The sequence below is a fragment of the Pituophis catenifer genome, unplaced genomic scaffold (genome assembly GCF_029215685.1).
Source record: "Pituophis catenifer annectens isolate HBS135680 unplaced genomic scaffold, rPitCat1.0.hap2 SCAF_1, whole genome shotgun sequence".
In the NCBI taxonomy this organism is placed as follows: Eukaryota; Metazoa; Chordata; class Lepidosauria; order Squamata; family Colubridae; genus Pituophis; species Pituophis catenifer.
The window spans coordinates 25,279,688-25,305,391 of record NW_027256881.1 but is presented as its reverse complement, the minus strand read 5'-3'; the positions used below and the strand labels follow the sequence as shown (position 1 = coordinate 25,305,391).

Sequence of the window (25,704 nt, the reverse complement as noted above, 5' to 3'; positions counted from 1 at the left end):
AGATTTTGAATTTGTGTATGAATTTTTTTCCCTGGGAAAATATGGATTAGGGAAAACCATAAGGGGGGATATACTACATGCTAAAGAACTAAAGATTATAATTAAAGGGAAAGACCCACTAATACAGAATGGAGAAAAATATTTTAACACTGGAAGAATTCAAGAATATTTGGTAACAATGTACTCAGAACTTTCTTTTAAGATTACTATAAAAATGAACTCAAAAAAGGAAATAGAAGAGATACAATTGAGAATCAGGCTACTTTAGATTTAAAATTGACAGGATTTAAAATTGACAGGATACAACAATACATTGACAAACATGTTATACAAGACTTACAAATGAAACCAGCTAATGTTTTCATAGCTAAAAGGGGCACACAAATAACGACCCAAAAGAGTCATGTGAATGTATGGATTCAATTCAGAAGAGTGACTTGAACAAGTTTCTTATTCAGTATTTACAAAAGAGAAATGTTTTACTTATTAAACATTCCTGAGAAAAGATAAAGAAAGAATGAAAAGTAGTAAGTTTTTGGGACATACTACTTAAAAGGATAAACATCAAGAGTTTTAAAAGTAAAAAAAAAAAGGTTTATAACTAATCTGATCAAATGTAAATATAATGTAAATATAATGTAAATATAAATTAAAATGTATATTGTTAGATACTGTTGGGTATCTTACTGGTGAAATTTAGTACAGAAAATACATATTTGATTATACATGTAATAACGGCAGCAAGAATGGTATTTGCACAAAATTGGAAAGCAGAAAAAATTCCTACAAAGGGAGAGCTAATTAAGAAAATATTAGAATGTGCAGAAATGAGTAGATTAACATTAGCAATTAGAGGGAAGAAAGAATCGGAGTATTACAACATATGGGGGCAATTTTATCAATGGATAGAGACTGAATATAAACAACAGACAATGTAAAAATAAGAAACACGGGAAAAATATGTTGTAATACATTAAATTTAAATGTAAGAACAAAGATAAATATGTACTAAGAAAATGATAATAAATGTTTGATGATACAAAATTTTTTGTATCCAGATGTTACACTGATTGATTAATGATGAATTGTTTGTTTAAAAACATATATATAAAAAAATTAAAATGTATATGATTTTTTTTCACTCGGAACCTTTATGGGTTTTTATTTGCATGGAAAATGTCTACCCCCTGCCACTCATGAAGGACATGCTAGGCCACCTAGGAAAGGGGAAGATCTTCATCAAACTCGACTTATGAGAGGCTTACTACAGAGTGCAAATTAAGGAAGGGGATGAATGGAAAACAGCATTTAACTGCCCACTGGGATGTTTCCAGTTTTGAGTGCTCCCTTTTGGACTACAAGGAGCCCCTGCTGTGTTCATGCAATTGATCAACGAAGTACTGCATGAGCACTTGTATAAAGGGGTGTTGGACGACACTCTTATCTACTCCGAAAACATGGACGACCATGTGAAATTGGTACGAACTGTCCTGAAAAAACTCAGGGCTGCTGAACTGTATGCCAAACTCTCCAAGTGCGAATTCCACCAAAGCAAAATTGACTATCTTGGATATCGCATATCGCATGAAGGAATAGAGATGGACCCTGGAAAAGTCCGAGCTGTTTTGGAATGGGCCGCGCCCTGCACCCGCAAACAACTACAGAGCTTCTTGGGATTTGCTAATTTCTATAGACAGTTCATCCCCTGGTTCGCAAAAATTGCGCTACCGATAACCAATCTCCTGAAAACAAAAGGTGAAGCAAAACCAAAACCCTCCCGGGCCCTTGAGTGGACTATGGACTGTCAGGCGGCATTCGAAAAGCTAAAACGGTTGTTCGCCGCTGAACCAGTCCTCAAACATCCAGACATGGAAGTACAGGCTTTTGTAGTACAGGCTGATGTGAGCGACGTGGCAGTAGGAGCAGTACTCCTGCAAAAGAATGCAGAAGGGAAATTACAACCCTGTGCCTATACATCCCGAAAATTGTCGGAGACCGAACGGAGATGGGCCATATGAGAGAAGGAAACTTTTGCAGTATGCTGGGCATTGTTAGCATGGAGACAATTTCTTGAAGGAGCTAAGCATCCTTTTGAAGTTTGGACTGACCATAAAAACCTAGAGGCGTTGAAAACCCCGCGTAAGCTGTCACCAAAGCAAGTTCGCTGGGCTAAGCACTTCAACCGTTTTAATTTTACTCTACGCTACCTTCCTGGTGGAAAGAATTTCATGGCTAATGTGCTTTCCAGATTGCCTCAATACAACAGTACCAAGGAGGAAGTGGTTCGCCCGATCATCCCTTCGACCCAACTGGCGGTACCAGTGACTACCAGAGCGCAAGCAAGGGGCGACCCAGCCCTCTTGGGCGATTTGCGTCAGAAACTACAAGAAGCTCTGAAAACTGATGAGTGGTTTCAAACCCACTCGAATGAATGTACACTGCGTGATGGACTAGCTTGGGTTGGAGCCAAATTGTATGTTCCTGCCAGTTTGAGAGTGACAGTGTTGCAGCACGCTCATGACGCCAAGATGGCGGGACACTTTGGATTTGTAAAAACTCTCCATCTAATTAAAAGACAATTCTGGTGGCCCGCACTCAAAAATGACATAGAGGCATACGTAGCTAGCTGCCCAGTGTGTGCCTCAGCCAAGAGACCTCCGGGGAAGCCACCTGGTCTACTTCAGAGTGTGGCGAGACCAAATGCCCCCTGGAAAGAGATATCAATGGATTTTATTGTAGACCTGCCGGATAGGGGGGCCGAATGTCAGCCTCCGCCTTTTCTGCTTTGGCTGCCATGGTAACGGGGGGGGAGCGTGCAGGAGAGACAGAGAAACGAAAGTGATTCTTAAGATACTGGGCTGTTATCGGGGCAACGGTCATGGCATTCCTGATTGATGACGCTGCCAGACGTGTCAGACGTGTGCTCCCACCTGACCTTTGGAAGACCCTTGGATTGGATGATTTACGATGGACAGTGGGAGGGAATGCTCTCTATCTGTAACTTTCGCGCTTTTTGGCTTAGATTCTGCTTTTCTTTGGTTGCGATCACTTCATTTTCTAGTAAAAGTACCAGCTTCTAAAATCATGGAATCTGGGTCATTCTTTCTTGGACTTTGAAGGAAGCATACCTGACAAGTTTTTTATTTTTGTATTTTAAAACTTCAATAATAAATATTATTTTTTAAAAAACCCAAAGGCCTCTGAATATCTATTGCTGAACAGGTGATAGGAGAAGGATATTATTGCCGTATTGCTCTGTGAAGAGACTTCCTTTGATGGCCAACAGGTTTAATCCAGTATGGCTGCTTTTATGTCCTTAAGCGTTAAGCTTAACCACTTCAATGTATATTGGCAAATGCACTAACAAAACAGCCACTCTTCTATATCCTTGTCTCACAAATAGTGTATGGAAAGCAGCTATCCAAAATATTTTTCTATATATGAAATGCCTTTAAGATATGTTCATACTATGTGTGCGGATTACATACATTCAAATAATATAAGAGATTCATTCTACATACTGCAAATATGATCTTAGAACTATATGAAAATACAGCTATATAAAGTATACCAATTTAACATTAGGTGCCAAAACACTCAGCAATTGAAGGTCTAAGTCAACAAGGGCTTCCCTGGTGGGAAAGAAAGATTGAGCTTTATTGCATCATCTGATTCCTTTAGAAATAATCAACCTGATTAATCAATCTTTTTAATTGGAAAAGAACAGTTTATGTTGCCCACATTTTTCACATTTTGAAGATGCACCAAAAGTTCTTATTTTCCCAAAGTATAAAAAAAAAGAAATCAAACAATAAAACATTCCATATGCTTGCTTAAATGATGAAAGATGTACTGAAGGGACAAGCTTTATATGACTTCTAAACTCAAAGAAGCAAATTAAAAAATTACTAGAACTATCTAGAAAGGCAGTCTTATTATACCATCATTATTCTCAATTTCTCTATTACCTATCTCCATATCTTAAGACTATAACTTTGTTGCTTGTATCTTACGATTTATATTGTTTACTTAGTATCCTAGTATGATTTATGTTGATTGCTTATTTAGTATCCATGACTATCACTAAGTGTGGTATCTAATGTTTTATGATGAATGTATTTTTACAATGGCTATGATAATGATCTATCACTATTGTATGTACACTGAGAGCTTATGCACCGGAGACAAATTCCTTGTGTGTCTAATCACACTTGGCCAATAAAGAATTCTAATTCTAATTCTAATTCTAATTCTAATTCTAAGATGAACCACATATATATTATTTCACATTAATATTGCTCTAACTCTTTTTTCTGCTTTTTGGTGTTATACCGTCCCTCAGTTTTGAAAAAATTCATGTCAACAGTGATTCATTTAACAACTGCAGCAAGAAAGTTTGTAAAACGGGGCAAAACTCACTTAACAATTGTCTCACTTAGCAACAGAAATTTTGGGCTCAATTGTGGTCATAAGTCGAGGACTAGCTGTACAATGGCTTCCATAATCAGTACCAAGAAGTTTGTTCCATGTGCCCTTCTTATTTGAATCTAAGATATCAATAGTACAGGCCAAAATAACAGCTCTTATATCGGTAGAAAGGAAAATATTAGGATTTATCATATTTACAGGAATTTATAGAGAGAAGAGAGGCACACCCATAATATTAACAAGAGGGTGACTGCCTCTCATTATCTTAAAAAAATCCAACTGGCCACAATGTGAAACACCACATGGAGTAGACAGCATTTGGTTTAATCCAGAATAATGTTTTAAAGGAACATTTTTAGAATTTCAGTTGCCATTTTTATTCTGCCAAAAGATATTAGCCATTAACGACTATTGTTGGTGCATTTCCAATCTTATGGAACTGGCAAAGTCCTTAAGGGAGTTATTCTAGTTTTGCAGATTTTGCTTTCCTTCCTTCGCTCAACTACATTTGTTGCTTGACTCAATTACATGCTTTTTCAACCTTTGCTAAGCATAATTCTGCAGCTACACAGCAATGAGGATGATTATTCTCATTAGCATGGAGAGCCCACGGTGTCTCTACAGTACTTCACAAACAAAGCCCTCCAGCAGCCTGCCTTCTGCCAACCACTTCCCTGCTGAGGGATCAATATCTCACTGCCCTTATTATTTTAATTTTAATGCCTCATGTGGGGTTTCACAACAGAAATAATTATAAGCTAGTGATGAAAGTATCTTCCTTACCACAGAGCAAAAAAGACCTTAGGGTTCAATTAAGTGACAAGAGAAAACAATGAAGATGGTACTTTGGATTTGAGCTCCCTCTTCACAACTTATCTCACTTGTTATTCCTATCTAAATGTAACAGCTTAGGTAACTATACTTAATTGTCACCCAGATGGCAAAACTGCCTTGACATCAACAACATCACACACACACACACATTCGGAAGGGGATTTCTGGATCAGACCAAGGGTCAACCTAATCCAGCATGCTGCTCCCATGATGTCTAAGTAGAAAACCACAAGCAAAGCATTACAGCAATAAAATCCTTCAATGATGAATATTATTTAGAGTTATACTGTTTAATAACTTTATCTGCTATAAATTAACATCTATTAAAGCTACTCAGGTCAGAGATAATCGGTGTATTTTCTGAAAAGTACATCCCATCATTTAATTACATACATGTAAAAATATCTGTTTATCTATCTGAATCTTTCATCGTTCAGCTTCCTTGAATGAATCTGAGTTCCAATATGTGGAAGGAAGGAAGCCACTTCCTGTTCATGTCCTCTAAATCATGCATAATTTTATATACTCTTGTGTTTCTCCTTATTCATTTTTTTCAAAATGAAATACTGCCCCTGAATATGAACTCTTGCTTTTCCTTAATCATTGCCAGACAAGTTAGGCTACTCTTTCAAAGAAACGCTTAGTTCCATTTTTTTAAGATTTGAAAGAAGGGAATAACAAAATAAGGATATTATGGACAAAAATCCAAAAAGTGAACACCAACATTTTAAGAGGTTAAAGAAAAAATGATATGACTTGTAGTTTACTGTTATTCAGGGAGATTCCTGCCAGGATTCTCAACTTTTCCTATCTTGGCCCAAACTGGGTGACAATGTACAAGGTGAATTCCCACAGAACATTCTTGAATTCTCTGATATGCTGACAGCTTGATACATGGCAGGAAATTGACCTCCAGTTTTAAAAGCAGTAGATACAGGGCCACAACTGCTGTTGAAAGGTTGAAGAGATAATCTGGCAGTTATTCTTCCTCAACTGGCCAAAATAACAATGAACCAAAAAATCATCTTAGTTTTATGAAATGTTTCTCTTTTGTACCTTTCAGGCAGAGATTTGTGCACCTTAGTCTAAGAAAAGGGTCACAGCTCGTCGACTCAAGGACCGCACCAAGCTTTGTGTGGCATACTGAAGATTGCAAATATGGGTGGTTCCAAGGCCAACTGTTGGGTGGGTGGGAGATAGGGAGCTTTAAAGTTTAAATTGATGTCTTCAGCTTAAAGTACAGACTTTGCTCCTACCGTCACACATGCAAACATGTTTGACCCCACCCATTCTGGGACCTGCAACAGAGAAGCTGGTGAATTGTGGGTGTTTCTCAGGATATCCTTTTTGCATCTACTATCTTCTTTGGTCCCAAATACCAGCCCTGTGTCATATATGCCTGGTGATATTTCTTGCTGGCAAATTAGTACCAGTTATATTTAAATGGGGGGGAGAGAGCGATGGATCAGTGTTTAAAGACATTCAGCTTTTCAGCTAGAAAGCCGACAGCCCAAGTTCAAGACCCGAGCATTGTGTGACAGGATGAGCTCCTCTTTCTGCTTCAGCTCCTACCGACCTAGCAGTTCGAAAGCATGCAAATGTTAATAGGTATTACTTTGGTGGGAAGGTAACAGCATTAGATGCACCTTTAGCATAGAGCCATGCTGGCCACATGATCACGGAAAATGTCTTCAGAAATGGAGATGAGCACCGGGCCCTAGAATTGAATACAACTAGACAGAGAAATCTTTACCTTTAAATGAGGAGAAAATCAGTTAGGAAGTACTATTGCTAATAAATTGTGTCAGAGAAGAAAAAAGACTTCTCATTGGCAGAAGGGAACAAGAAGCATGTTTTCACAAGAAACTTTTAGGGGGGAAATGTAGTCAGTTACTTAAATTTAACTTAAATATATTCATACATAGAAAATGATCTCTTAAACTTTCATGATCTCTGAAGGCCAGAATACTACGTAAGATTGGCTTTGTTTTCAAGAATTCAATTATTCCCTAGCTACATGTCTACATGTCTAATGAAAACCAGATTTTATTCTTGCACTGACAAAAATCCAGATAAATAAGATTGCTTTTTGCAACTGAAACAGAAATATAATGTTATAGAAATAAATAAGAATTATATCTTCAGTACCATTTCAATAGAACCTTTCATCTGAAGTGGGAGTTTTCCAATCCTTAATAATTCACTATTTATGCCACAAGATGTACTGATACCCATTAACTGTGTAGAAATAGCATAATATAGTGATGAGAAAAAGTTTATGGTCCTTTAGAACTATCTATACTTTTGCATTATTGTGACTTACATTATGATCTTCTTTGAAGTCCTTTAAAGAGATAGGAGTTAAAGAAATAACCACATTACACTGTACTGTTATGTCTTTATTGAACACAATGAACTAACGTTCACTGTTTTGGTTGGAAAAAAAGTATAGCTCTTGGATAATCAGCTTAAGGCAGTAAATTGAGTCAGATGTTCCAATCAATGAGACGACAATCAGGTATGAATTTGAGGGGGGCTTCCTTTAAAATAAACACACATTGTTTGCCACCATAAAAGCATGTTCTTCACAACACAGATTTGTGGAAATGAACCATATCTTGATCAAAAGAGATCTCTGCAAATCTCAGCAAAAGAGTTGTTGATGTTCATGTGTCTGGAAAAGATTACATACCTGCTACAATACTGTTTTCTCAACAACCTCAAGGAAGAAATCTTACTTTTCAAAGTAATCAAAAAAATTACTAGTCGTACCAGTAACTATCAACGCTATCTCCCAAGCATTTTCAGTCTTTCTAGCAAAAGTTTTTCTTGTTCCTTGCTGCACCAGCCCTTAGCATTGCACTCTTCCCTACCCTCCTCACAACAGCCCTTAAAAACTGCAGCTCTTGTGTGTGATCAGCAATGCTGTGGGTGCAGCAGTTTCTGAAGCAGTAATGTCCCACATCAGGCAGCCATTCTGATATGGGTGAAGGACTGGATCGCCCTGAAAAGGAGGTGGATATTGGCGGCAGAAGATCATGGCCTTCAACACGGTTGGCACTTCTTATGGCCAGGACAGTCAGGTATTTTCGGAATCATTATTTACGTAAGATCCTAGGGGATACCTGGGAAAGACTTAGGAGAAAGCTGTATCTGAAGATACCATGCTGGATCTCGATTCAGGAGGCCCTGGTACACCCTATGTTATATAGAGAGAAGGTCTTGACCTATGAAGATATTTTGGATACTCAGGGCAGACTGAAGACACGGGAACAACTGAGGTCGGAGGGGTGTAATATAGACTGGTGGGCCTATACCCAAATACACTCAAGGTGGAAGAAAGATCAGGAGAGTGAAGGGATATATCATGGAAAACAAGAATTGGATAAAATCTTATTAGTTAATGACAGGAAAGCCTTATCAAAATGCTATCATTGAAAGTGGGGGTGGAAGTCGTTAAAGACTCCATGATTGCTTGGGGGCAAAATATGGGTTATTCATTGGATCTTCAAAAATGGGAGGAGATTTGGTTTAAAAATTTAAAATTAACTATGGCATCCAATTATAAAGAGAATATTTATAAGATGGTTTATCGATGGCACCAACCTCCAGCAAGATTAGTTAAAATGTTCCCCGGGACATCTTCACAGTGCTGGAAATGTGGGCATAGCAATGGAACTTACTTCCACCAATGGTGGACATGCCCCCTGGCAGCTAAATATTGGGTGAAAATACAACGACAGTTGCTTGAAATCATACACTGTAGAGTGGAACTGAAACCAGAAACCTTTTTGTTGGGGGTTAGACCTGCAAATTTTGGATTGACTAAATAGTATTTGATGCTGCATATAATTACTGCAGGAAGACTGGCATTCACACAAGAATGGAAGAATGAGGACTCAAAAATAATTTATAAAATCATGGAATGTGCAGAGTCCGATAGACTAACAAAACTGATTAAGGGTAAAAGAGACTCAGATTTTTATGGTAGTTGGAATATGTAGTATGATTGGACCCAGAAATGATGGGAGAGAGACAAAGGATAATGTTGGATTATAATTATAGATGATGGTATATTTATGGTAATTAACAAGTATTGGAAATGTAAATTTCTATACAAGAATCTATAAATATTTTCTATTTTTATTCTCTGATTATTGGTTATATATATTATTGGTTATATATAGGGATATTTTGGTGATGTTACACCATGATAGAAAATTTATTATACATCTGTTTTTGATTTTTGTTCTTTTCCTTTTTTGAACTATAACAAAAAGCTTTAATAAAATTTATTTTTAAAAAAAGGATGGGAAGAAAGCACATCACTGAGGCTGTGAGGAACAGCATACTGTGGGAATACTATTACGTTAAATCTATTTATGACACCCTTAAATAGAGCCATGTTTTCATAATAACATAACAGTCATCAATCTTTATATTTATACAATACATCAGAAATGGAAAAGGACAGTGTATAAATAGTTAATCCTACAGGATAAGGAGAAGCACCACAGAAATATTAAAAGTGGACTGGAATTTACAAATCACCATAGAATGTATGTTAATTTATTCCTAGGCAAATAAATTAATAGAAATATAAAATTTTGTTAAAAGGGTTATGGATAAACTTATACCTTTGTCATGCTTACAAAAACAATGACACTCTTAGCAATCAGATAACAAAACTATTTTTTGTTTTGTAAGTGAAATAGGTTTCAGATCTGAATTTTGTTGTAAAATCAACGAGCACTGGAACAAGCATAAAATATTTTTACAAAACAGCAAAATTAATGCAAAACAAATAGCATATTAATTAGTAATCCTGAGAATAGAATGCACAACTCAGAAACAGGCAGAGTTTCAAAGTAGCTACTGATTTGTTTAGAAGTCACAATACTTTGTGGGCCATTTTTGTACTTTCAGAATGAATAGGGCCATTTTCTCCCATTAAACTTGATTGGGAATTGCCCAGAATGTGTTAAAAGTGTTAAAATAAATAAATACAACGTTTACATGTTTCTGTTTTCATTTCAAAATGTGCCTTTTTTTCTTTATAATAGTCCTTTGCTTTACCATCTCCTTTCTATAGAACTAGCTACTATCACTTATTTGTGCATTTTAACAGGATTCCTGTCATGTCTTCCTTTTTTCCCTCAAAAATTATTGGGGACAAAAAGATGTAACTGCACAATATATTTTGATTAGAAGCATTACGTGTTATGTAATGTATCTGAAATCATTTATAGCCTGAATTTTGCATTTAATCCAGATTCATTTTAAATGAGCTGAGACTAGTTGGGTCTATGCGAACAGGAAACACGGACATCAAACTAATATAACTCCTTTTTTTCAAAGAAACATGCCTTTGAAGTAAATTCATCATCAAAAATCCTCTTAAATCCAAGATTATCTTCAGAATCTTCTGAAGTGGCTACTTAATAATTGAATGATATATAAGGATTAAGATTTCAATCCAAAATAAACTTAACTGAGTAAATTTTAGTGAGCTCAGTATAATTTATTTCTGAGAAAGCAGACTTAAAACTGTACTGTTTTTTACAAACACAATTTTAGAAGTTCTATTGTCTGTGATGTATTGTTTTTGTTTATTGGTTACATTCATATCCTGCCTCTCTTCCAGACCCTGAAAGAATTGTGCATGACACTCCTTTCTCCAACTTTTCCCCACAATTATTATGAGGGATTCATTAGACTGAACAATAATGGCAATGACTGGTCCAAAGTTGCCCTGTGCACCTTCATAATTGAGATTAGACTTTTGAATCAGGATATCTTAGTCTAACCGTTTAATCATTATATCATACTTCTTCAACAATAAACAAATATAAAAATTCCTTTGGGTTGAGTCAACCTCTAATGACTTTAGAAACATAACCATGCAATTTTCTTGCCAGCAATATGGAAATGGTTTGCCACTGCCTTCTTGTGAATTGTTTTATTTTTTTAACTTCCCAGTCTGGCAATAGTCCTGATATTTCCCCTATGTAACTGCTGAGCCAGATCTGAACCTGCTTAGGGCATGTAGGTGCTGATATCTAGCTGGTCTACTGAAAGGAAGAGTGGAGCTTACGTTGTTTTCATATGCATTCGGATTTAAAGCAGAAATCAGATTTAAAGCAGGGATCAAACCTTCTCAAACTTTTCCAAGGTGCTTAAAACTCAAACACATAAGTCACCATAGGCACACTTTTTGATATCTCTATCTATTGCTAGATGCAGATTAATCTAACTCCATAGCAACTGTAGCTTGCTTTTCTTTCAGAGATGATAGTAATAATAGTAACAATTTCTTTTAATCGCCCACCGAATCGCAAAAGATTTCAGCTACAGATCAAACAGAATGTGATTTGAGAGATTCATAATGGAACCTTTTGATTTCATTCAAAATGGCTGCAAACTGGATTACAGCAGCTGCATAGGGAAGTAAACATGACTGTATCAGTTACAGTGATTAACCCCCATGATATTGTCCCATCTTTAATTATAGTTTTCTTACAGGGTCAAATAACATGTAGCAGCTTTGAAAATGGTCAAAATCAAAAATGGTACAGAGAGAAACGCTTGATTTTCATCCTCCAAGAAACCTGCTTTGTCCAAAATTGCTGTTTTTCAGCAAAAAAAATCAAATAATCAAGGAAAGTTTTGTAAAAACAGCTTCCAAAGATGTGTTCAAAAGGATTATAGGACTATAAAATTCTTATTTCCCAGCCAGAAAGTTTCTCTTATTTTTGGAGTAGCATTTAGATCTTAACCAATCTCAACTGATTCTGAATAACAGGGAAGACCAATTCCATATCATTTCTCCTTTGGAAATAAATAAATTTTCAATCCCAAATCACAAATTGTGTGTGTGTGTGTGTGTGTGTGTGTGAAATATCCATGATAGTTCAGAGCAGTGGTGAAATCCAAATTTTTTTACTACCGGTTCTGTGGGCGTGGCTTGGTGGACATGATGCGGTTTGTTGGGCGTGGCTTGGTGGACATGGCAGGGGAAGGATACTGCAAAATCTCCATTCCCATCCCTCTCCAGGGGAAGGATATTGCAAAATCTCCATTCCCTCCCCACTTCTGGGGGAAGGATATTGCAAAATCTCCATTGCTACCTCACTCTGGCACCAGCCAGAGGTGGTATTGTCCCGTTCTCTGAACTACTCAAAATTTCCACTACTGGTTCTGCAGAACCTGTCAGAACCTGTTGGATTTCACCCCTGGTTCAGAGTGTTTGCTCACACATTATTCTCATCTATGTGCTTGTCCAATCTGTAGAAGAACTACATATTCAGAAAATGGAAAGCAGCACTTGTATTCTTCACAGAATGTTTACTATAGATATGAGGTTATCCATGACAGTTTTCCTATCGTGCAATTTTTAAGAGCTAATATTTCTGGGAATGTAGTTATAAAGATGAATGCTCAAAGGCAATGTTTCTTAAGGGTTAATAAGAACACTTAACTCTTTTTTAATCACCATATAAAAGGTAAGATTTGGCCAGATCTTATCCAGAGTTGCCTGAATTGGGGGGTGGGGGGAGTCTCATTTTTGGGAAATATTGGGTCAAAGGCAGCCAGTTGGTTTGGGTCCGTCTATGCTAGAACAGAAGAAGCTGGCAAACAACTGACTTTGCTCTTTGCAAGCAATCTTAGAGCAGTGTTGGTTTCTTAGCAACATGATAGGATACAGGAATCTACTGGAGGGATAACGCTATAAGCTATGCTCAGCAGCTTCTATGTGTGTGTGTGTGTGTGTGTGTGTGTGTGTGTGTGTGAGAGAGAGAGAGAGAGAGAGAGAGAGAGAGAGAGAGAGAGAGAGAGAGAGAGAGAGAAAAGCCTTGTGCCACGAAAGTATTATTAATCTCTAGTGATCTCCTAAATTCTAGGTTCATTAAGTACTGTTAGCCCTAAAACCTTATCACATAAGTAGAGTACATAGGCATACATGTTTCCAATACTAATAATCTGAATTTCATTTTCAACTTCAAGGCCACGTGTTCAGGCATGCATTTTAAACCAGCATTCTTAAGCCTGAAACTTATTGACTCGGCTGAAGACCTGGTGGCCTCCTGGGCCAGTGCCGCCACTGGGGCTTTGGACCGCGTCGTGCCTTTGCGGCCGGCACCGAACTCACCTGGCTCCTTGGTTCTCCAAGGAGTTGAGGGAGATGAAGCGCTGGAAAAGACGCCTGGAGAGCAGTTGGAGGACCAGCCATTCCGAATCCGACCGAACACTGGTGAGGTCTCATATTAAGACCTACCTAGTGGCGATAAAAGCTATTTTATCTAGCTATTTTGCCGCTCTTATTGCGTCATCAGATAATCGCCCAGCCGCCCTGTTTAGCTCCCTCCTCCATCTGGGAGCGCGGGATGATCCCTTGCAGGGTCGAGCTGAGGATTTTGTGCAGTATCTGCATGACAAGATCGCTCAGATTCGGGAAGGTCTGGCCTCTGACTGGGTAAGTCCAGACGAGATGACTGAGGCAGGCCTTGAGAGTGTTATCTGGGAGGAGTGTGATCCTGTGGCTCCCGAGGATGTGGACAGGATTCTGGGACGGCTGAATGCAACCACATGTTTATTGGACCCGTGTCCCTCCTGGTTGGTGCTGGCCTCCCGGGAGGTTACACGAGGCCCCAGAGGATTATTAACGCTTCCTTGAGCGAGGGTGTCGTACTGGCCGCCTTGAAAGAAGCGGATCCGGCTGTTTTGGCTAACTATCATCCAGTCTCCAACCTTCGTTTTATTGCGAAGGTTGCTGAGAGTGTGGTGGCGCGGCAGCTTCCACAGTACCTGGATGAAGCTGTCTATCTAGATCTGCTCCAGTCCGGCTTCAGGCCTGGGTACAGCATGGAAACGGCATTGGTCGCATTGGTGGATGATCTCTGGAGGGCTCGGGATAGGGGATGCTCCTCTATCCTGGTCCTGTTAGATCTCTTTTGATACCATCGACCATGGTATCATGTTGCACCGGTTGGAGGGGTTGGGGATGGGGGGCACTGTTTTGCGGTGGTTCTCCTCCTACCTCTCTGACCGGTCGCAATCTGTGTTGGCAGGGGGGCAGCGGTCGACCCCAAGGTGCCTTGTTTGTGGGGTGCCGCAAGGGTCAGTCCTCTCGCCCCTTCTCTTCAACATTTATGTAAAGCCGCTGGGTGAGATCATCCGTGGCTTTGGGGTGGAGTTCCATCAGTACGCTGATGACACTCAGCTATACATCTCCACCCCAGACCACCCCAACGATGTCCTTGAAGTGATGTCCTGGTGCCTGGAGGCCGTGCGGGCCTGGATGGGGAGAAACAGGCTCTGACTCAACCCTTCCAAGACCGAGTGGCTGTGGCTTCCGGAGTCCTGATATAGCCAGCTGACGCCATCGCTGGTTATTGGGGCGAATCATTGGCCCCCACGGAAAGGGCTCACAACTTGGGCGTCCTCCTGGATACACGGCTGTCTTTAGAAGAGCATATGACGGCCGTGGCCAGGGGGGCTTTTTATCAGGTCCGCCTGATACGCCAGTTGTGTCTCTTTCTAGATCGGGACTCCCTACGCACAGTCACTCAGGCACTCGTCACTTCCTGCCTGGACTACTGCAATGCTCTCTACATGGGGCTCCCCTTGGGATGCACCCGGAGGCTCCAATTGGTCCAGAATGCGGCTGCGCGGGGGATTATGGGAGCGATGGGGCACTCCCATGTGACACCTCTCCTGCGCGAGCTGCACTGGCTTCCTGTGGTCTTCTGGGTGCGCTTCAAGGTGTTGGTGACCACCTTTAAAGCGCTCCATGGCTTAGGGCTGGGGTATTTACGAGACTGCCTTCTGCTGCCAATAGCCTCCCACCGGCCAGTTCGCTCACACAGAGAGGGCCTCCTCAGAGTGCTGTCGGCCAGACAATGTCGGCTGGCGACCCCCAGGGGGAGAGCCTTCTCTGTGGCGGCACCTGCCCTCTGGAACAACCTACCCCCAGAGATACGCACGATACCAGACCTCCGGACTTTTCGTCAGGCCCTGAAAACACATCTATTCCATCTAGCCAGGCTGGCTTGACCACATCCTTTTAAATTTATAACTGGTTTTAAGTGGGTTATTTTAAATTGACGGCCAAAAGTATTTAATGTTTTTTAAATTGTTTTTAAATTTTATATGTTGTATTTTTACCATGGCTGTTCACCGCCCTGAGTCCTGTTGGAGAAGGGCGGTATACAAATTAAATAAATAATAATAATAATAATTGTTAACCATAATTGCACATAACTCTCACAACTCACTACCAGTTATTTATTGAAAGGGAAATACTTTTCATTTAGCATTTCAAGATGCTCACAATACTGAAAAAATAAGACTATTAATTGGCAGAGGGAAATCAGTTAATTTCTCCTGCTTAAATAAATCCTAATGAGTAAACTTCAGTCTTTGAATCCCTACTTCTAGAACAAGGCCAGATACTAGATTCCCACCCTTCTTTAAAAACTCAATTTTATCTATATGTAAGCAATAGTCCAGTGACACAGGAAAAGTTTGATGGTCAGGAGAAATGTAGTTTCTGAGGCATCGGAGGAAGGGAATAGATATGACAGTTGAAATAAACTCAAAAGTAATGAAAGCAAAACAATTATTTTTGAGCAAGGCACATTTAGGAAAACAGCAGAAACAGTTGGTCAAGGCAGCTTCAAGCAGTGGTAACACAGCAGAAGACAGGAGTGGAACAAAATAGGAAGGATTTCTTACAATCAATTGTTTAATTTTTGCATAAGGTCCAAGTGAGAACATTCAGGATTGGACTTTTCTGTTTTGCCCATTCCACCTGGATTCAATCTTTAAAAATGATTATATGGTGTTTTATATGATGGTGAGCATAGTATGATATTAATAAATAAAATATTTGGATCATCTTAACGAATCCATTCATAGAATAGAATAGAATAGAATAGAATAGAATAGAATAGAATGGAATGGAATGGAATGGAATGGAATGGAATGGAATGGAATGGAATGGAATAGAATAGAATAGAATAGAATAGAATAGAATTCTTTATTGGCCAAGTATGATTGGACACTCAAGGAATTTGTCTTAGGTATATGCTCTCAGTGTACATAAGGAGAATAAAATACATTCATCAAGAATAAAAAGATACAACATTTAGTGATAGTCAAGGTTACTAATAAGCTATCAAATCATACTAAGAAACAAATAAAAACAATATAATTGAAAGATACAAGCAACATGGTTATAGTAATAAGCGGGAAGAGATAGATACTAGTAAGGAGAAGAAGAAGAACAGTAATACAGTCTTAGTAAATTATTTGACAGTGTTGTGGGAATTAGTTAGCAGAGTGATGGCATTTGGGAAAAAACTGTCCTTGTGTCTACTTGTTTTGGTGTCCAGTGCCCTATAGTATCTTTTTGAAGGTAGAAATTGAAACAATTTATGTCCAGGATGTGAGAGGTCTGTAGATATTTTCACAGCCCTTTTTTTGACTCATGTAGTTTACAGATCCTCAATGGAAGGCAGGTTGGTAGCAATTGCTTTTTCTGTCATTCTAATTATCCGTTGAAGTCTGTGTAACAATAACAAGTGTAACAATAACAAGCAGGGGTGAACTCTACTTACCTTTCCTACCAGTTCAGAAGCGTGACATGTGATTTTGGACCCTCTGTGCATGCGTAAAGCCTTCTGTGCATGTGCATTATTTCTATACCCCCCTTCTCCCGAAGGACTCAGGACAGTGTACAGCCAATTTAAAAACACAAGACACAACAATAATTAAAAATTAAAATAATTAAATAGATTTGGCCGATTTAAAACCCTAAAAATTAAAATACCCCAATTTAAAATTATTATATTGACAGCCCTGCCTGGCGGAACAGGGTCTTCAGTGCGCAGCGGAACACCCGGAGGTCGGAGATGTCCGGGCACGTGGGCGGAGCTTTGCACTGCTTCCGCTACCAGTTTGCCCGAACAAGTGTGAACCACTAGCATTTCACCCCTGATAACAAATGTAAGAAAATGAGTACTTACTAAACTTTTATCTGTGCTTTATCATCTCAAGTGAATATTGGTTTTCTAGTAAACTAGCATGAGCAAGTGAGTCTGTTTTAAGCCTGTACATAGATTAAAGGATATCTCATCTTCAAATTTGGTTTTAGTGTATACTCCAGCCACACATACAACGGAAGTGTACTACTGCCAATTTATGCATCAGTAGCATTTTAAAACCCTTGAAATAATCCTATATTCAGAAAAATAGGAGATATATATACATTTCTAAAAAGAGTTAATGGTTCATTGAGCCATTATTATAGGCTCTATGTTTTCATAACTACTTGGTTTAAATGAGCGGAAAAAAAGAACTATTTTATATTAGCAATGCATAGAGTCCCAGCCCATGACCAACCACCATATTTGGCAATGTCTGGAATAGCAACAAAAATAGACATTTGGCAACTTAGTGCTCAGATATAACCCACAGCAAGCATTTTTTAAATCATCATTTTAATAATGGGGGAAAAGGGGTGGAATTCATTTGTTCGTTTGGTTCATTCAATTTATATGGCTGCCTATCTCAAAGAAGAGATGGTGGCAAACAACTATAAATTTGGCCCTGGAAGAACTCCACAAATGTAGCCTTGATAACCCCTAGCAAACCTCCATTATATCCTGCCACTTATAAAGGCTCTGAGGAGATCCAGCCACATAGCAGTTTGGTAATTTAGCAACATAAGACAACAATGGATATATATTGTACGTTTATAGAACATAATTTAATAAGACATTTATCCCTTTCCCAACAAAGGGGTATCTTTATTTTTAAAAAAACATTTTAATTTGGTCAGAGACCATCATAACTCATTGTCATATACAGTACATACATGGCTATATAATTGTAATATCAAAGTTGCTGGAGCTGTGAATAAATGCGTCCCGGGGATCAGAATATTAAAACGAACATTTCTATAAATGAAGGCTGTCAGTTGCCATTATGCCATCAGATTGGAGTGTCATTAAGAAAGATAAGCTAGAATGAAGTAACACCTCTTCTTGAAGGTAGAAGTCACTGGTTTAATTCAGTTGCTATGCCAACAGAAATCCATCATATTATTTTCATTAAATTAAATAAGAAAAGGTAAATCAGTACACTTGGGAAGACTTTTACAATAAAACCAACTATACCTCCAGTTTTGATAAGGTTATCCTTGCATTTTTAAAAGCTGCAATATACAAGCCCACCTGCTCTTTCACAAACACTGTATCTCCATATTCACCTAAATCGTTTCCTATTATATATCCTCCTATGACAGTTGCCAACATCTATGTCATATATTGTAGAGATCATCTGGCCACCTTTTAGTTTAACCAGGAACAAAGACACAGAAATACACTGTTTTCCACCCTGGGTCCTGTGAATGCAGATGAGTTATAAATTATGTAATAAATCAATAAAAGGAAAAAGAGCTTGCTTCTTAATGACAGAGTCTACACTAAGGAGGTCAGAGTGGCTTTAGTACCTTAATGCTCCCATTAGTAGTACCTTATCACTCAGGGGCTCAATAGTCATTTATTCAAACAAGGAATTCAAGTGCTTTGAAGTACATTATGGGGCTCCCCCCACAACCTGATTGTCCCTCAATGAAAGATGGGAGGATGAGAATTGGAGAATGGGAAAGTGGCATAACCTTTCCCACTCTTTAGAAAAATGCTTTAGCTTCTGGGTTTTCAATACTAATACAAGAATATGTATTCTATCTCCTATGATGTATTTATTTCTACTTCCCCAAGGAAAACTACTGAAGCTGACTCAGCGTATCTTCTAGGCGGCTGCCCAGAACAAGAAAAGAATCTGGATCCAGATTCTTAGCTTGTAAAGTTACCACTATCTGCATGTATAGCTTAGGAGATTTAAATCATAGGGCTAATCAGAAGTTGTACCCAAAAGCATGGAATTTGCCCTCAAACATTAGGATTAAAAACCTTTCAGAGGAATAGCCATATCTATCTGTTGCAACAAAGCTAACAAAGAGACTAGTTGAACTTTAAACACCAACAGATTCAATGGGACATAAGCTTAAGATAAATATTATACTTGTAGTAATAAGTCAGCAATGGAACACACTATGAGATTTCCTCTTAAGAAGAGGTCAGTAGTAGCCCAGCCTTGCAACATAATGGTAAAGCACTGTTCCAATATGGGCAGAAGATTGTCTAACTCAGTTTCTTGAGGGAATTCTGGGAGTCGAAGTCCTCACATCTTAAAGTTGCTAAGTTTGAAAAACACTGCTCTAAAGAGACTGGGGGGAAAAAAACCTAAAGAGTAGAATAAACCAGATGCTTCCAGGTGTCTAAGAATGATACAGCTCAGCCATTAACACTCTACTTGAGAAAACCACTTAGCAGAAAAGTAAAGTGGGAAAAAAAAATGAGAAGACCTGGCATGCACAACACACTTCAGATTGTTAGAGTGTATTTTGCTGCTATTGAAAGCTGAGACCTAAGCAAGCTGACTTCACCAGATAATTGAGAGGCTGTTAGATCTGTGTGTCAGGTGTTATGATCCCAATGATGATAGTCTTACATTTTCAGAAATGCAAAGGGAATGCATTCGTTCTGCAATAGGAGCGTGAGCAGGGACAGGGGAACCACCAGAGACACAGCTGCTAACAGTGAAACTAATTCATGGTTATTAATAGTTGAACCTTTGAATTCTAAGAGGCAATGGGGAAAAGTGCTTCTGCAAGGGCTTGACCATGATACCCCGAAGGGAAGCTCCGCGTTTATTCCCAAAGGAAACTTGCTCACACAGTAATGAAACACTTGTGGGCTTCCTTCTGATTTGAAAGGTTTCAGTTCTGTTGTAAAGGGCCTGATAATACCTTATTCCTCTCCTCTCTCCTCCAGAGGTAGCTCCTGCCTCCTGCAAGTAAGAAATAGCTACCTTTAAGCCAAGCTGGGGAGACAGAAGTCATAGGGAGCAGATAAACATCAAGGGTTAAAGTTACTGAAAATAATACAAAACTGAGAGTTTGAAGAGAGAAGGACCCGAGACATAAAATGACAGATAAACATTTCTTTAAGCTCAGTTTGTTTGTTTTTTACTAGTACTGAGACATTATATATTAAGCATAAACCATTACATAGAGAAAAGGAGCTGCTTTAGGATCATTCTTGCAAAGCAAGGGTTCAAACTCACGTCCTCACGGCAGTGTCACATGACTATTGGGACTTTTTTCCCCTTCACTAAACCAGGCATGGGTGTGGCCAGCACCTGACGCATCTGGCCCACGGGCCGGGAGTTTGACAGCCCTGTTGTAAAGGATTGTGCTATAAAATGCTCTGAACTAGAAAACAACACTAACAGCATTCTTTGCACAGAAAATGGTGAACTGAAACAACTCAACGCAAAGACCACAAGTGAAAAAGCAAACAGCAAAATAGAAATGGAGGCAGGAGACAAAAAATGTAACACAATATAGCAAGAACAGTGGCTCAAATTGTGTTGTTTATTAAGCATTCTCAGAAGACATCTAGGGTGTGCAGAAAATGGATTTTGCTCCTTAACTGCCACAAAAATATTTTTAGCATCTCAATAACATCTATTCACAATGGTATTTCTTACAGACTGTTAGCATCCAGCTACAAAAATCTACTCACATGATAAAAAGTAATAAAGATTCAATCTGTAGTTTTGTGCCCGGCAACAATGTGCAGAAATAAAGAGTATATACTCATATGATGAGCATGCAGGGTGAATAAAAATCAATGATTTTTTTTAAAAAATAAAAAGAAATCTGATTTTTTTTATTTAAATTGGATTTTTTTTATTTAAATTGGATTTTTTTGATTTTTATCGAATTTATTTTAATAAAAAACTTTTGGGGTAAAAATCTATCGTTAAGATAGTTTGCTATTTAAGATACATAAATAATTTAGTTTATTCAGCATGAAATGGAGCTTAGTTATGTAGCATGAGGCTGTATATTCTGCAACAGTGGGACTATCGGTGAGTCAACAGTGGGTCAAAGGAGTAGCAGAGATGACAGTTGCTCTTTAAAAATTATGATTTAAATAGAGTTGATTTAAATCAAGCCTTTTTACTAGTGATTTAAATCATGATTTAAATTGTGATTTAAATCAACTCGATTTAAATCAAATCCACCCTGTGAGCATGTCTCAAAAATCCAGGTTCTGGTGATTGTTTTTTTTCCTGGTTTATCTACTGTAAATATGTTAAGTCTTTCATTATACAGATTAAAGCAGTCCTTTTAGAAAAAAAAAACATGTAGGTATCTCACAATGATGTACAAAATAATTCGGACAATCATAATCAATATAATGCAGTTCATTGGCTTTCCTAAATTAAAAATTACAATAAAATGTGAGGAACATTTAAAGCACAGATTTCCTAAGAAGGAATTCTATAATCTTGGTACTTACTATGAGAAGGGCCCTATCTTCGTCTCTGCTAAAAGGTCTGGAAGCCTATAATTGTTTAGTCTAATTAAAGTCTTAATGCCAACCAGTTTTCAGTTCATAACATCTGAAAAAAAATCAGGCTGTGGTTAGAAGCCAGAAAAATATCATAGCAAATGGCAGTGTTTACAATCTACCTATTAGCTTGGTATTTTTTATTTTTTATTTTTTTTTTTGGAACATGGAAGAGACTTTTTATGTTTAACTTGGCATATGACTGGCAGTCTACTAAGATACTGACACTTGGCAACACACCACAGTTTATACTCTACACATTCAAGTGGCATTATGATTTTGATCTGATGTCTGGTTTATGGTGGTCAGGCAATGCTATAATTAAAAGCTTATATCTGGATCTTTTAATACAAATGTGGAGATCAAAATAAGTAGTTTCTTCTTTCAGCAATGTAACAACAATAAGATACTGCTTAAAACTGAGTAATAATCCACAAAACATTGCTAAAATGTAAAACCCACACACTGACAAATGAAGAAGTAATGATGACTATACAAAGATTTAGTTTATCCAATACCAGTTCATAGCATACGTGCAAGCAAATACTTTGGATGCAGAGGACATTTTATTTTTATTCGTCAAATTTCTTAATAAAATGTTACATGGCAGTGTACAGGACTTTATTGTGCATTGATGGAGAAAAAGATGGTTTCTACAGGAAGGTTGCAATACCACAACCATGTGGCATTAAAAAGCTAGTAACCCAGAACTATCCAGGAGAGTTGGACTAATTCTCTCATACTCCCCCAATACCTCTTATGTTGGTTTGAATGAATAAAATTTGTAATTCAGGACATCCAACAGCATCGATTGGTCCATTCCCACTGTAAAAGCAGAATATATCCATAATGCATTCATGCATCCCCTTTCTATAGTTACAAAAGCATGAATAATCTGGATTGTTTTCTTTCTATCAGTGACCAGATGAAGAATTCCTCATCTCACTTTTCAAGCTACACACAAGCATTAAGAGCAACTGCTTTGCCAGCAATAATTTCTTAGCATCTCAAAGTTAAAAAGTAAGAACCATGATAAAAAAAAGAGTCCTCTCTTATTCTGAGACTTTGAAAAGTTGCTGCAACACAGAATAAACAAACCAGATGGGCAAATGACCTGCCACAAGAAAAAGCAGCTTCGTATTTCTCTATAAAAATGCCCTTTATGCTCACTCTCATCTTTAGTTATTTTTTCTTTTCTTTTCTTTTTTTTTTTTGCAGGATTTTCTTAGATATCATTGATATTCACAACAGGCAGCCTAGACCAGTGCTAAACTATTTTCAGCAGCATCCAGTAATTGTTAAAGTGCTACTTTCTTTGTGCCAGTATGACAGGCTAAGCAGCTGGCTCTGACCAAGCCAAAAAAACTATCTGAATGTAGTTATGCATCCTGATGCAATAATTTTGGGGAGGCAAGTATAGTGTTAAACGCAGAATCAATTATATTTCTGTTTTGTATATATCAGAAATCTATAATCTAATTACATAGCACAAATGTGCACACTGCTGCAAGTCATACACTGACTAGCTGAGAAATGGAACTTTGCTAAAAACTGCACTATGAAAAAACATTTTTTTGTAAAATAGTACTTAGTTTGTATGTGGACACTGTAACCTCAAATATATTATTCCAATCTCCAATTTACATATAATTATACAAAGAAGTATCTAACCTTAGAAGCCTCCAGTGATAGAACACCCACAATTCCTAGAAGCAAGCTATTCCATTGCTCAATAATTTCATGGTCAGAAAATTCCTCCTTATTTTCAGTTTAGATTTCTCTGTGTAAAGCTTCCATGCAATAGTTGTTCTCCTTCCCTTCAAGAATTGGAAGACTGCTACAGACTCCCTTCCAGCCCTATGATTCTATTTCTCCCTTTAGCTTTCTCTTCTTTAGACTAAACATATCCCATATCCATAACCATTCTTCAAAGGGTTTAGTCTCTCAGTTCATCATCTTTGATAAACTTCCCAGCATCCTTCTTGTATTATGGTGACCAAAACAGGAGATGGTATTCTAGGGTGGTCTGGCCAGCACAGCACAGAGTAAAACTATCACTTCCCATAATCTTGACATTATACAGCTGTTAATGTCATCCAAGATTGAAGAATAACAGAGTTGGAAGGGACCTTGGAGCTCTTCTAGTCCAACTCCCTGCTCAGGCAGGAAACCCTATACCATTTCAGACAAATGGTTGTCCAATCTCTTCTTTAAAAACCTTCAGCGATGAACTTTTGGCATTGAAAGCACACTACTGGTTCATGCTTGACAAATGGTTTACCAGAACGCCCAGCTCCTTCTCACAGGCAAGACTGCCAAACCAGCTACCACTTATCTTGTACCCAAGCATCTGGTTTTTCCTACCTCAGTGCAGAACCTTGGATTTCTCCCCAATGAACAGCATTTTGTTGGATACGGTCCACTGTTAAAGCCTACCAAGATTCTTTTGAACTTTGGGAGTGGGAGGGGTGGACACGGAACTCTATATTTATTTTTCCAGTTATACAACTTTAAGGATATCTTTCCCTTAGTATGCACTCTTAAGAACCTAAATACTCTGATACACGTTTTCTTTTGAACCAACTTTCCCAAACACTACTTTTAAAGAATCGTTTTAGTATTTGGTTACTATAAATCATGTTCCAACTGGGCTATTATATTTGTGTATTTTTAAAAGTATGTTGTTAGCTACCTGAATTGATTTCTTTGATGGAGAGACACAATATAAATCAAGTAAATATTACCTTTCATAATAAATTTTAGAATAGAAGTTGACTGGTAGTAATGATTCGCCCACTGCCTATCAGTGCAGAGATTATATTGTTGCATCACTAATATTGAATGCACTGAAAAAAAGTTTCATCATCATTTCTGATAAACAAAACGTTTTCTAGTCTTCTACCTAGCTATACAGATTTAGCTCAAATTGCATCATCCATCAACATTAATAAACTCAGGGAGTTAGCCGTACTAACTCAAATAGACTGAGCTACCAAATGTTGTTACTAATTCTTTAGCCTGACCTGACAATAATATGTAACAGCAGAAAAGAATTTGGCTAGCAGAAACAAGGATGTGAAGTAGGAGCAACTACTTCTGGATTTTTCACATATCAAGATGGCTGATGGCAATTACATGTAGCTTTTCTGAAATCATAGAAGATTTAATTTTGCAAATATAATATGGATTTAAATGAAATATCTTCAAGTTAACTAAAAATTATTATGAATCTCAGGATTATGTCTGATTCAGCACTGTCATACATATCTATTCAGAGATATGTAATGTTAAATACATGCATATATTCTGGACTGTTGTTCAAAAGTTAATGTTAACAACGCTGCCATTCCATACCAGTTGGCGAAAACTTCCCTTCCTGCACCCACTTTTTTAATATAAGAAAATATTTAGTTCTGAGAAGAAATGTGACTTCAGAATTTATTTTGATATTTTTAGTTCATAATGTATTAATTACCAAAATAATATTAGCACATAAAACCATTCTTTCATCAGTCTAGTATAATCTGATCACCTGTGAAGTCCCATGATCCTTTGTCAGAATTCTGGTGTATTAAGAATCCATTTTATTTAGGCTTACTATTCATTGAGAAGCCAACTTTGTTTAGGTTTATCTGGTTTATATAAATCAGAGGTGTCAAACTCAAGGCCCATGGGCCAGAACTGGCCTGTGATGTGGTCGGATCTGGTCCATGGGGTTGTCTTGGTCTACCCAGTGCGAAGAGGAAAGATCAGGCCAGCGTAGCTTTGGCCCAGTCTACCCGGGCCAGTTTCCTGTGAAAAGGAAACATGGCAGCAGTTTGTGGAGTTTATGAAGTGGCGTCAAGCTGGCCACGCACACCCAGTTGGCCACGCCCCCTCCCCTGAGGTCAACCACAGCCCTGATGCAGCCCTCAATGAAATTGAGTTTGACACCCCTGATATAAATCCTGATGGC

General features: G+C 38.1%; 1 protein-coding gene across 6 annotated transcripts in view; it reads right to left on the bottom strand.

Annotated features, from left to right (window-relative positions):
* Positions 1-25,704, bottom strand: part of NCOA1 (nuclear receptor coactivator 1) — a 292,101-nt gene that overhangs the window by 133,024 nt on the left and 133,373 nt on the right. Inside the window, exon 1 of one of the 6 annotated variants that reach the window (XM_070932199.1) lies at positions 21,699-21,765. The exons of the other annotated variants lie outside the window; for them this stretch is intronic. The gene's annotated coding sequence lies outside the window, so the exon portion shown is untranslated. Of the gene's footprint in view, positions 1-21,698; positions 21,766-25,704 lie in introns of those variants that run through there. 6 annotated transcript variants of the gene reach the window in all.